This window comes from Mirounga leonina, unplaced genomic scaffold, assembly GCF_011800145.1.
Source record: "Mirounga leonina isolate KUSES-001 unplaced genomic scaffold, KU_Mleo_1.0 Mir_94, whole genome shotgun sequence".
NCBI lineage: Eukaryota > Metazoa > Chordata > Mammalia > Carnivora > Phocidae > Mirounga > Mirounga leonina.
In genome coordinates, this window is record NW_023270855.1 from 15,703,272 (window position 1) to 15,716,776 (window position 13,505).

Below are 13,505 nucleotides of genomic sequence, written 5' to 3' on the forward strand. Positions count from 1 at the left end.
AGAGTTGCTAGATTTAGTAAATAAAAATATAGCATCCCCAGTTAAATTTGAAATGATCATCAATGAATAATTTTTAATATAATTATGTCCCATGCAATATTTGGGACATATAACCAAAATGGTCTTAATGGTGCCCTCAGGTACAGTAAACTTTAGACAGTTTTCTTCCTGACTTAGACCCTTGCCTCCCCTTTCTTAGAAGATTTATTTCAGGAAACTAGCAATTGTAAATTATCTCTCTGTCCTTTTAAGGTATAAATCTTGCACAACCCAGGAATGTCTTTCTCAAGGACCTGGAAGACTTCCCTTGGAAATATAATCATCAAAAAAGATAGGGCCCTTATCTCTCAGTCTCAGTGGGAAGATCAGAGCCTAATTTTCACAAGCACCAATTAGTAAACACAGATGCATAGCCTAATCATATTGACCAACCTCCCCTCAATGTCCTGTAATGCTTTTTCACTAGCTCACTCTGCACTTAAAAACTTTCCTGCCCTTTGTTTCAATGTAGTTGAGTCTAATCTCTCTCCTGTATTGCAATAGTCTATTCTCCATTGAAATAGTCTTAAATAAAGTTTTTCTTGACTGTTTAACTGGTCTAGAGCAATGCCCTTTGACCTATATTTATACTAAAAGATTGGTCATTTATCTGAATTTCAATTTAACTGGATATCTTAAATTTTATCTGACAACCCTATAGTTTTGTAAGACAGAGTAATGGAAAGCAAACTGAACAAGAGAAAAAGAAAAAAGGATAATAAAAAATGAGAAGAGGTTAAGGGAATTTAGCAACACATCAAGCATAATAACATAAGGATCCCAGAAGGAGAAAAGAAAGAAAAAGGGGGAGAAAATTCATTTAATGAAATAATAGTTGAAAACTTCCCTAATCTAGGGAAAGAAATGGAAATCCACATTCAGGATGCACAAAGAACCCTGGACAAAATCAACCCAAGGAGGTCCACACAAAGACACAAAATAATTAAAATGTCAAAAAGTAGTGATAAAGAATTTTAGAAGTAGCAAGAGAAAAGAAAACAGTTACATACAAGGGAAACCCATAAAGCTATCAGCTGATTTTTCAGCAGAAACCCTTAGGCCAGAAGAAAGTGGCATGATATATTCAAAGTGCTGAAAGGAAAAAAAACCTGCAACCAAGAATACTCAATGCAGCAAGTCTATCACTGAGTGTAGAAGGAGAGAAAAAGACTTTTCCAGACAAACAAAAGTTAAAGGAATTCATCACCATTAAACCAGTCTTACAATAAATGTCAAAGGGTATTATTTGAGTAGAAAGGAAAAACCATAATCAGGAGTAAGAAACTTAGGAAACGAAAAGATTTCACAGGTACATATAAACATAATAAAAATAGTAGATTAATCACTTATAAAACTAGTCAAAAACAGTAAAACCAATTATATCTATAAATGGTTTTCTTCATTGATCATCCCTTCATAAATTTACCCTGAAATTACTCATTTATGATATCTATAATTTGACTAATAAAGCAGCTCTTAAATAAATACAAAATAGGAAGATCTTTTATCATTGCAATACTCACTTTCCAAAGTAACCAGAGACCAAAGTCTTAGTCAGCTGTGAAGAAAGCAGGTGGGAGTCCCTGAGCCACACAAGGATCAGGATAGAAATGGTGAGAAGGCCTCTGGACATAAAGAGGCCTAAAATTTAGACCAGGAGTGCAGAGGGCATGGGCTTTGTAGATTGGGAAGCAGAAAAGACAGGGGATGGCATCCTAAGACTACACATGAACAGATACCTCAACAGAGGCAACAGGGATCAAAGGAAGCATGGAACAGAAGCCAGGATGATGCAATGTCACATGCCCCACACTTTGGACTCAGGCTACATGGCAGAGTTTGGGGGGGTGGGGGAGGAAGTGAATCTTATATTTAATTGAATACTTTCCCCAAAGTGATTGAGTTTTAAATAAGAAATGACCAATACACTTTAAATTAATGTGTAGTTATTTTGAATATTCCATTAAAATGAGAACTTATGAGCTATGTTGAGTTCAGTTACTGAAAAATAAAATTATGTTATTTTCTGACCAATGTTGTCTTTTTTTTTTTTTAAAGATTTTATTTATTTATTTGACAGAGAGAGAGATAGCGAGAGCAGGAACACAAGCAGGGGGAGTGGGAGAGGGAGAAGCAGGCTTCCCGCTGAGCAGGGAGCCCGATGTGGGACTCGATCCCAGGACCCCGGGATCATGACCTGAGCCGAAGGCAGATGCTTAATGACTGAGCCACCCAGGCGCCCCCCAATGTTGTCTTAATACACTTCAATATCACTACATGTGGAGTTGATCCAGCAAATCTCCATCTAGGAATTTACCCAAGAAAAATATATGCTGACACAAATAAGCAAATATTTGCATATAAGAAAGTTAACTATAGCTTTTTATTTTATGGTAAAAAACTAAAAGAATTCCAAATGGCCAGGAACAGGGATTTATGAAGATGAATTTTGGTACATTCAAATAATGGAATAATGTTTGGCTGTCAAAAATAGATGCTCGGGAATTTGCATTTAAAAAAATTAATTAAGATGATTTGGCATGTTGCAATGAGAATATGAAAGTTTGGTGACAGGTTCTCATAGTATTTAACTTACCCTTGTCATTTGTTATAAGGTGAATTGTTTACTATCATATAATGGAATAGAGTATTCACATGTAAACTTTTTCTTATTTTAGGACGCTTTACTTAAATAAGGCTTCTTTCAAATATGTACTGCTTTTAAAATATACCATTTGAAATATCTACTTCAGCTTGAAAATTTTGTGAGCCAAGAAGATACAACTTAAGCTAGTCATTGCTCCATTATTTTGAATGCTCGAGAGAACAATATTAAGATGTTCTTAATTCAAAGCGTTGTTGTGAGGTATCAGTAGGATTTATATCACCCAGTAACAAGTCACTCCCCTAATGCTTAGGGAATAAGAGGTTCAGTTTAATTAAATATTCTATTTTACTCAGAGTTATTACATAAACTATAGGTGGTTCCAACATTAAAATATTTGAGAAATTAAAAAATGAAATGCTATAAAAACGAAAACTGGAATAGAACATATTTTAATTTTAATTAGTTTTAGAATCTTATGGTGTTTCAGAGTCATGGAGGAAAAAAAACTGCTAGGTGCATAAATGGAAAACTTTTTAGCTTCCCTGAATTTATGTACTGTATTAGTCTGCTATGTACTATATTAGCTGCTATAACAGAATATCATAGGCTTCAACAGCAGGAATTTATTTCTCACAGTTTTAGAGCCTATGATATCTAAGATCAAGGTGCAGGCCTTGATTCAATTCCCCAGTGAGGGCCTTCTTCCTTGCAGATGACTACCTTCTCACTGTGTCTTCATAGGGCAAAGAGAAAGAGCAAGAGGGAGAGATGGGAATTAAGAGAGAGAGACAGAGAGAGAGGGAGAGAGAGGGAGAGAGAAGGACTGAGAACATGATTTGGTCTCTCTTCCTCTTCTTATAAGGACACTAATCTCATAATGGGAGTCCCACCCTTATCTAAATTTAATTACATTTCAAAGGTCCCACTTCCAAATACCATCACATTGGGGGTTAAGGCTTCCATCTATGAATTCTGGGCAGGGGGAGGGGGACACAATTCAGTCCATAGGACCCACTAACTTTACAAAGGGAGAAATTTAGCTCAGAGAAGGAACAAATTTACTAGCTTAGAATGATATATAATTATTGGCAGAGCTCAGTTGGGCCCCAAAGCTCCAGATTCTTGGTCAGTAAACCCTGAGAGTACTTTATCAGACTGTGTCCTAGCACACATTTCCCTTTCTTCCTTATTATAGTTGTTTTTCTACAAAACATATTTTTTTCTACAAATCATATTGATCCTACCAGGTTGTAAGTTCCCTGAATAGAGAATCCACATCTGAAGCATCTATTGACTTGTTGTCCATATATTAACTATTCTATGTTTCATAAAAATTAAGTTGTGGATTCGGGAGGGCTGTTAAATTTCTGAATTTTCTAGTTGTTATTAAATCAAATATATAGCAATTTACTGCAGTATTTTGGTGATATATTTTATCCTTATTACTTTTGTCTTATAGTTTTATATAGTCTTTATATTAACTAAATTTTGAGCAACCAGTATTTGTTATACATTATACATGTCTACTCTCCATGTTACCAATCACCAGTGTTATAACTAGGAACTTAATTTTTTCTTATGTGGTTCTGGTTATATTATTTTTTTCATTAAATTATAGCTCATATAGAAGGCATATGGAACATGACAGTGCCATAGACTATGTCTCTTTGGTTTACTCCTTGGACATATGCTTTACATACAAAAAGATATTTCAATTCACCATATGTGATCCATATTTAAATGTGGAAACAGAGCCTCACAGGAGATGTATCAAAATAGCACATGCAAACATTTACTATTTGTGCCAGTAAGTGGATCTTTAGCAGAAAACTCAACAACTACCATATGCAGCAGCTGTTATTCAGTGGACCAAAAATAACGGCCTGGAACAATGCAAGCAGCAGTTTCAGCATATTTGAACCCCATCCACCTAGCAAATACTTACTTCCCAAAATCCATTCAGATGCCTAAAAGGCTCTTCATTTGCAATTAACCACTATAATTGTTCTGACACAGACATGCTAGCTAGGGAGACACACTCCAAGAAAAAGTTTCCTGAGAGATCAGGTAATTGCCAGGGGGAGAAACAGTAAACAGGTTGTCTAGTCCCCTGGACAATTTTTGGACCACAACACAAAATATTTTTTAATAAGTTTTTGGATGGCAAATATGGTTGAAACAATAACTTGTAAAATTTAAGAATATTAACCAGATTATTATTAGATGCCTCTCTGAGGCATGAAATATCACAAAAGGGGTTTCCTATATCAAGTACTTTATTTGATCAGATTTTTTGGTCAGCAGAGATAATCAACATGAGTATGTGTTATCATTTGTTGGAAGACAGAACCAGACATGCTGGGAGTTCATTTTTGATGTGTTGTGTTAATGATGCATTAAACTCTGACTACTGTCATTTGTGGTGGTGGGAAACGCAGTGCTCGGGAAACAAAGTCACCAGCTTAGAACTCCAGCTCTATCACAGGCTTATAGGTAAGGCCCTTAGAAACTTCAGTTTCATCTGGTATAAAGCGTGATGGTGATAATCACTGCTTCTGATTATTTCAAAGGGTCACTGTGAGGCCAATTGTACAACGACTATTACTCCTATCTGACATCACTTATTGAATTCATACTCTGTGTCATGTCATTTAATATTCAAATCGACCTACAAGGTAGTTTATTTCTATCCTGAGTTAATATAAACCTGCAAATCTCAGTTGGCTTTCCACAAAAAATTCTGATGCAGAGTTAGGTAAATCTTCAGAGAAGCTCTCTGGCATGCTGTAACTCAGAGATTCATATTGCTTTAATTTTGTGATGACACCATTTCAACACATGCTTCCCAGGTCCCCAAATCTGGAGAAGAGAGACCTGGAGAGTTGCCATCTGCTTTTAAAATGCTTTAGCCCAGAACTGACTCAGGAGATCCCATTGGCCATGACTACCACATGACCCTGCCTAAGTGCAGGGGGCCAAGATTATGGTGCAGGGGGCACACAGAGACTAGGTGAGCAGTCAGCATGTCTGCCATAGACAGTGTGGTTTTTCCTGTTTGATAAGTGAGGGGACTGAACAGAGGCATTATGTAAATTACCTAGGTCACACAGTCCTTTATCAGGAGACTCGATTTTCATCCCTAATCTGTTTGATTTAGGATTTTTAGTAATATTTTGATAATTTGTTACCATGTATTAGTGAATCATAACAGGCCGACAAAGGCTATGTTTTTATAATTCTTCCTTAATTAATGAACTTCTCTTCTGATGAGATAATTATTTCATTTAGGTTCTTCTTTCACATCATGAAGAAAAAGTTTCTACTGTTTTATTTCATAAGTTTGGGAAATTCAAATTATGCAGACACTTTTGTGACAGAAATTATTTGAAATAAGACAATTTAAACATTTCTTAGATATCTTGGATAAATACACACATACTGTTTTAAGTGGGAAGAATAAGTGTCCATTTTGGATGTGTGTTTAAAACTGTTGAAAAAATTAAGAAAACCTAATTTGGGTACTTTTATATAGAGATTAGGAAAATTAGAAATTCAACAGTCTTGGTTAAAATAACTTCTTCACTGTGTTTCTGGAAAGCACATATCACAAAGTGAGTAAGAAAGTCTCATATTACTAAAATTGCAAAATAAATCAACAATATATATTCTAATATATTTGAAATTATAAAATGGAACAATAGATAAATCACCTGTAATATGGAATGTACTACTAGAACACAGCATATGGCTTAATATTTGGGGTTTGCATATGGTAAATGTTTGCTTGTCATATTTGTACTCGTATTTATGGCTTTTCAAAGAACTATGAGAACAGTGGGATTAAACCAAAGACTGTGATAAGAAAAAGTAGATTATTATTCTGTTAGATTTACAGATAGGCATGGTCAAATACAATTGTATGCCAGACCAAGAATGCTGATTTTATTGTACTCATGCGTTATCTCCAGACATAGCATGAAATTCTGAGAAAAAAAAAAGTATATCAAGCAATTTTGGGAAGTGCTTTTATTGTAACCATTGATAAAATTAGTTTATGTAACAGCACAATCTTTCTGTATCCTCTTCCATAGATTGTTTTCAAAAACCACAATGTTTGTTTCTATTCCTAAGAATTTCAACACCTCAATTCCTTCTTTCAAAGTGATACTCTAGATAAAATTCACTCTCCTATTTGTTTGTTTTCCTTACTGTAAATTTAAAATCCATTTGGCATGGTTTGGAGATATACTATTTCTATATAAAGATGGATAGAAACAGATACATGTGGTCATTTATGGCCAGCTGATGGAAGGAAGAGCATCAAAGGCAGTTAACATTTGTTTGGTAAGTATAATGTTCCAATCCCTCTTCTAGGCTGTAACACGTAATAAAGTGTACTAATAACTAATAATAAAAAATGATAGCTAGTCTTTATTGAGTTCCCAGGCTTGGCTTTTTGCCAGGCTTTGTTCTCAGTGGTTTACATACAAGAAATCATTTGGTCCCTACAACTTATGAGGAGAGTGCTATTACTGATATCCTCAGTTTACAGTTGAGAAACCTGGTGCTTAAAATAGTGAAGCAAGTTGCCCAAATCACACAAGTCAAATGGGACAGAAGTCACTTTTGAATCCATGGCTCTGTGATTCCAAAGTATGACATCTTTTCTTTACACTACAAAGCTCCCTCTGCCTACTTAGCCTCTTCAGTTGTGGCCTCTGAGCAATTGTCATTGTGTCTCCATACCCAGTGGTTTGAGTCAGGGTAGGAAGGAGTGTTTCTTCATGCTAACAAAGTTGTCAGTGGCATGCTTGGAAACTGTTGATTTCAGGATGGTGGCCATGATAAATCTGACCAAATGAGGCTTAAAGAAATTCATTTGTTTTTGCTTTCAAGTAGAAAGCATTAGAGCATTTCATTCTCTTTACAGAAGAGATTAGAGAAGAACAATTAAGGGGCAAGGCTATTCTCCAATGCCTACGAAGCCACTATAAAATGCTATACATCCTCTTAAAATGGGGATTTAGGCTCCTGCTAATGAGGGAAAAACTATTCTCAAATTACTACTTAATGTCATGGGAAATATATGAAAAACACTATTAAATTGATTCTAAGACTCCTGTCAAAAGCATTGCCTGCTATATCATTTAACAGTCCCTATTTAAGTTTCCATGTTAGAAAGTTCTTTTGTGGAAATTATTTTCAAGAAAGGCTTCTTCTCCACTAAGGAACTGTATGGCTTGTCTTAGTAACATGTTTCATTTTTACCTTGGTGGTTGGCAAGCTCAACCCAATATGAATGCTCTTTCAAAGCAATCATTTAGCATCTGTGGCAGTCATTTTAACCTTTTCCTATTTTCCCTTCTTACTGAGAACACAACTAGACTATTTTCCAGCCTCCTCTGCAGGTATATAACTAGTCTGAATCAATGAAACGTAGGTAAAAGTGATGTGTGTTATGTTCAGCCTGGCCACCCACTGCTGATTTTCTCTCCCTTCTCCAAACCACTTGCTGATTCACAATGCCAAGGGTCATCTTTGAAGGTATGTATTGAAGAGAGCAGAGCCTCTTTCAACCCCACACTCCCACCTCCCTGCCAATAGTTATACCTTACATGGCCAATAAATAAACTTCTAATGTTTGAAGTCACTGAGGCTTCAGAGGGTATCAATTACAGTGGCTACTATTTTATTAATTACTAAATAAATAGGTAACAGACATTGTTTTTTTTTTCCTTTTCTTTTTTCCCTCCATTTTTTAAGCTCTATTGAAGTAAGATGTGGGGTATGTGTGTAACAAAAATTATAGCAGAGTGGGTTCTATTTCACACAGATGTTCAGGATCCCCGAGGCTCTGCCATCTTTAAAACATCCCTTCCAAAGTTATTCTTTGCTTAGCAGTTAATTAGTGGTTAGCAAGGAAAAAAAAACTGATGTCAGAGGCAAGAAAGATATAAATGCAAGTCATTTGGTGGCTAAGAATTTGTGTGCCTGTGATAACCTGAAGACAGACAATATGTTTGCAAAGCCTTTGGCTATAAAAGCGTTGAAAATGGTATCATTGGTGAGGACTGGTTTCCACTGGCTGAGCAAAACATGGTATTAGAGGAAATAAGTTTCAACAATAATTAGCTGTGTTTCACAGAGAAATAAAAAACAATAGAAAGTGTCTAGAAATTTGAGGTTCTGCAGGATTTGAAAAACTTGATTGAATGAGTAGAAGACAGGGGTGCCTGGGTGGCTCAGTTGGTTAAGCGTCTGCCTTCGACTCAGGTTATGACCTCAGGGTCCTGGGATTGAGCCCTGCATCAGGCTCCCTGCTCTGCAGGGAGTCTGCTTCTCCTTCTCCCTCTGTTCAAGCACATATGCTCTCTCTCTCTCTCCAATAGATAAATAAAATCTTAAAAAAAAAAAAATAAGAAAAAGTAGAAGCCAAACAGAAAGTAAGATCAAAACAGCTTCTGACAAAGCTTCATTTCTATTCAACTATGCAGCAAAATTCCATCTGATATGGAGCTTCCCACTTAAACCAGAAGGCCTCAATATAGCCAATATTTATTTGCAAGAGAAGCATGAAGGGGAAGAAGAAAAAAAAAACACAGTCAATAACTATGGCCCAGAAAAAACTGTTAGTCCATCAGAATATGGAATTGACTGGAGCCAGTTAAATCAGATGCCTAGTAAGATTTTGAAGGTATTGTATTTAAAACCCCCCCACAAACCTAGACTAAAAAAATAAGTTTGACTTCTTAAGGCATAATGGGCAGAAAGCACATTGTGGAAGTTCAGCAGTCTTAAGAAGGGTGTCCTCATCACTTACTTCAGATGTGGCCAGGCATAAGAGTAAACAGGGAAAAGCCAAGTAGGGGCAGAGTCAGAGAATATAGAAAACATGACAATCCCCCTCGCTCCCAAAAAAGCAAAAATCAGGATCTACTTAAGAAACTGACCCACTGCTAGGACAGGGGTGCCTAGCATCATAGACATATATAATTCCATATGACCTATATACAGACCAGTATAGACCAGTGACTACTATGTTCTTCCCTTTTCTAAAAGGGCTTTACTGAGATGATTCTGTTGCTACTTCTCCACTAAATTGTGTGTGTTTGCGCGCGCGCGTGTGTGTTGAAGTGGTAGATGATACTTTTTAGATTTTATTTGAGAGAGAGAATGAGAGAGAGAGAGAGAGCACATGAGAGGGGGGAGGGTCAGAGGGAGAAGCAGACTCCCTGCCGAGCAGGCGCGGGACTCGATCCAGGGACTCCAGGATCATGACCTGAGCCGAAGGCAGTCGCTTAACCAACTGAGCCACCCAGGCACCCCGATACTTTGCCCTTTTAATCATAGGTGGATGATCCATGAGGAGCCATACTGGGTCTTTATGGAGGTATGTGTGTTTTACCTAGAAACCTCAGAAACTTAGCTACCTGCAGAAACTGGTTGGGACTGGGAAGGAGATGGATGTGTTCTACGTATGGGAGTTAGAGTAAACCAGATATTGATCAGCAATATGAACTGTGGTAAAGACTATTTACCAAACCAATTCCATTTTCTTTACAACTAGGGCATAGTGTTAGACTTTATTTCTCAGCATCTGTTACAGTTAGTTGTGACCATATGACTGAGTTTATGCCAAAAGAATGCTAGCAGAGGTGACATCATTTACAAGTCTGGCCAATAAAAACTTCTTGTGCAATCTCATCTCTCTTCTCCCCTATCTGCTGATAAAAAGTTAACATTCTGGGAGACCTTGCAAGAAATGCATTGAAGATGGTAAAGTTCTGTCACCTAGAGCCTTAAATAACTAACTGCCTGGAGTAAATGCCCACTCCCATTCCAGATGAACTTTATTTACTTGAGAGCAGAGTAAACTTCTGTTTTCTTAATCTGATGAGATTTCAGTTTCCATTTGTAATAGCGGCTGGCATTATCTCACTCCATTTCCTTATTTTGAGTTAACTCTAATTTTTAATGATGTATTTAAAAATGTTTTTTAAATTTTTTTTTTAGTTTTTTATGTTCTTTATTTTAATTATTTCTTTGGTGTAAGCTACCTTAAATTCATTCAATACAAAAGAGGCAGGTATAAGTATAATAAAACATCCAAATAAAGTGGTTGGCTGAGAATTCGTGAAACTCAGGAGATAAATAGTCTAATTTACTGCCCTGAAATCAGGAAATTCAGTTAATGCAATTCTGGTGAGTTAAGAAAAGTAGAAAGAGTAACTATTACAAATGTACCTGTATGTTTTTAATAATCATCTGTTTGCGTAAGGAGTCTATTTCTGATACTACCAAATATACTATAGGAGCAATTACTTTTATTACTTACACAGTGTCTGAAAGGCTTTTTGAACTGAGTTATTTATTTTTTAAGCTATGCATGATATGGTCAATCCTATAGAATAATGCTGATGAGCTATCTCAATACAATACTTTCTTTTTCTTTTAATAGAGAAAATTTTGTTTTTGTTTATGTTTTGTTTTGTTTTGGTTTGGTTTCCTACACTTAGACCACATCAAACTACAAATAAACTCCTATCCATTCAGGAATGATCTCCAGTCCTCCCATGTTGGAGAAAAGAAGCAAAGCTCTTCAACAAATTTAGGTGCTGCCGAAATTCCTTTTGACTACCACCATGCTCTCCTAAATCCTCATGCGCTAATGATTAAGGTGCTTCTCATAATTACAATCTTGCCTTGCTCAGCTTGGGCTAGTCATTGGAATATGCCCTCTACTTTTGACTCTCTTATTTCAGCTAATGATGCCACCAGTCACATAATCACCCTGACTTGAAATCTTATAGTCAATTTAATATCTCCTTCTACCTAACCCTGTACATCCATCCAATCAATTTCCAAATTACATACATCTACCTCTACAAAGGCTTTCACATCTTTAACCTTCCTTCTATTCCTGCTGCCTACACCTCAGTTCAGATCCTCATTACTTTCCTACCTTCTGTGCTATAATAACTTAGTAATTGGCTTCTCCACTTCTGTGTCTCCCCATTCCAATTCATCTTAACACTGCTCCAAGATTAATCTTCCTAAACTGCATCTCTGATCACAGAATCACAGACTCTCAAGATAAAAGAGGCCCTTAAAGGTCAACTGATCCAACTTCTTTCTTTTGTATTTATTTCTTCATAAATACCAGAATTGGATATATGTACTTTGTTTTATTATAGAAGTAATGCATGGTTAAAAAATTAAACAGTACAAAATAAAAAGCAATAATCTTACTCCTCTCTTCCATCCCCAGTTATTTCCCAGAAACAACTGCCATTTGCACTTTTAGTTTGAGTTTTTTATTCTCCTGGTGGTTGCTATTGTAATTTGATATAATATAGTTTTAACTTTTTTTTTTCTAGATGTAATAACATTTAATGCAAAATATACTGACTTCCTATTGTGAAACATGAGTAACCTGGTGCACTTACTCCTTTCACCTACCTTTTAATTTTTGTTAGTTTTATTATTGTCTGTTTTTTCATGTTTCCAGGGCCTATGTAATTTAAATTCTGTTCTATTAGTCCTCAATGCTTTGCATATAGCTTAATTTTAAAAACAGGCAAAAACTCCAGCATTTAAAATGTTATTAAATTATATCAGTGTAGAATCAGCAGTGTGTTTGAAATCTACAAAGGATGTTAAAATAAGCAAACAGAGATATAGTAAGAAGGCAGCCACATACAGATAAGCAGGTTGTGATCCCAAGAACATCTGGCCAAAGGGGTAAGTGTGGGCTAAAATCCCACGTACTATGCTCTATGCCTTAGCGTCGCATAATCACCTTTTTCTAATTTCCAGAAAAGGCTAGCTGACATCCTAAGTGGAAGGAAAACAAGGTGAAGACAAAGTCACCAAAACCAGTGAAAGTTTCAATACAGAGGGAATGGTAAAGAGTGTCAAATATTACAAAACACAAAATAAGAAAAGGATTGTGATATTTTCCACTGGTTACCAATATGTTTTTGATTATTGGTAACCTTAGCAAAATTAGGTATATTTATCAGGGTGGAAGCCAGGCTTTTAGCGCCTTGATGAGAGTGTATTGGGACAGTAAAGCCTGAGGATATAGACAAATTTTTCTAAAAATTTGGATGTCTAGGTAGAAAAGAAATTGTTTGGTTACAGGGTAGTCAAATCTAATTATTTTTTCTTTGTAACTTCTTTTATTGCTTTTGTGTTTAGATATATCTTCAGCATATACTAGAAGCATTCACTTATATTTTCTACAAGTTCAAATATGATTTTGTATTTAGAATTTTATTTTAAAGATTTTATTTATTTATTTAAGAGATAGTGAAAGTGAGAGAGAGCACAGAGGGAGAGGGAGAAGCCATCTCGCCGCTGAAAGTTGAGCCCGATGCGGGGCTCGATTCCAGGACCTGGAGATCATGACCTGGGCTGAAAGCAGACTCTCAACTGACTGAGCCACTCAGGCGCCCTGTTTTTAGAATTTTAATTTAAAAATCAATCTGTTATATATTTTCATATGCGGCATTATATGAGGCTTTAACTGAAACTTTTTATAAATGATCCATTGTACCAAGAACCCATCTTGTCTCTGCTAAACCGGACCATCACCTTTATCAATTAATTTTTTATTTTGGGGGATCATTTTTCAGTTTGCTCTTCTGTTCCCTTATTCTATCTCTAAATTACTGAGTCAATATCAACCTAGTTTCATTAAAACACCATCTTTGGTGATGGTTTTTAATCAGAAAGCTCAAAAAGCAGCTCAGGAAAACTCTCTTTGCTAGTTTGAATCTTGTTTCTATTCCATTTGTATAGATTAGACAGACTGAAAGCTGAATCCCCATTTTCAGTCCTGGCTATCTACAATTTT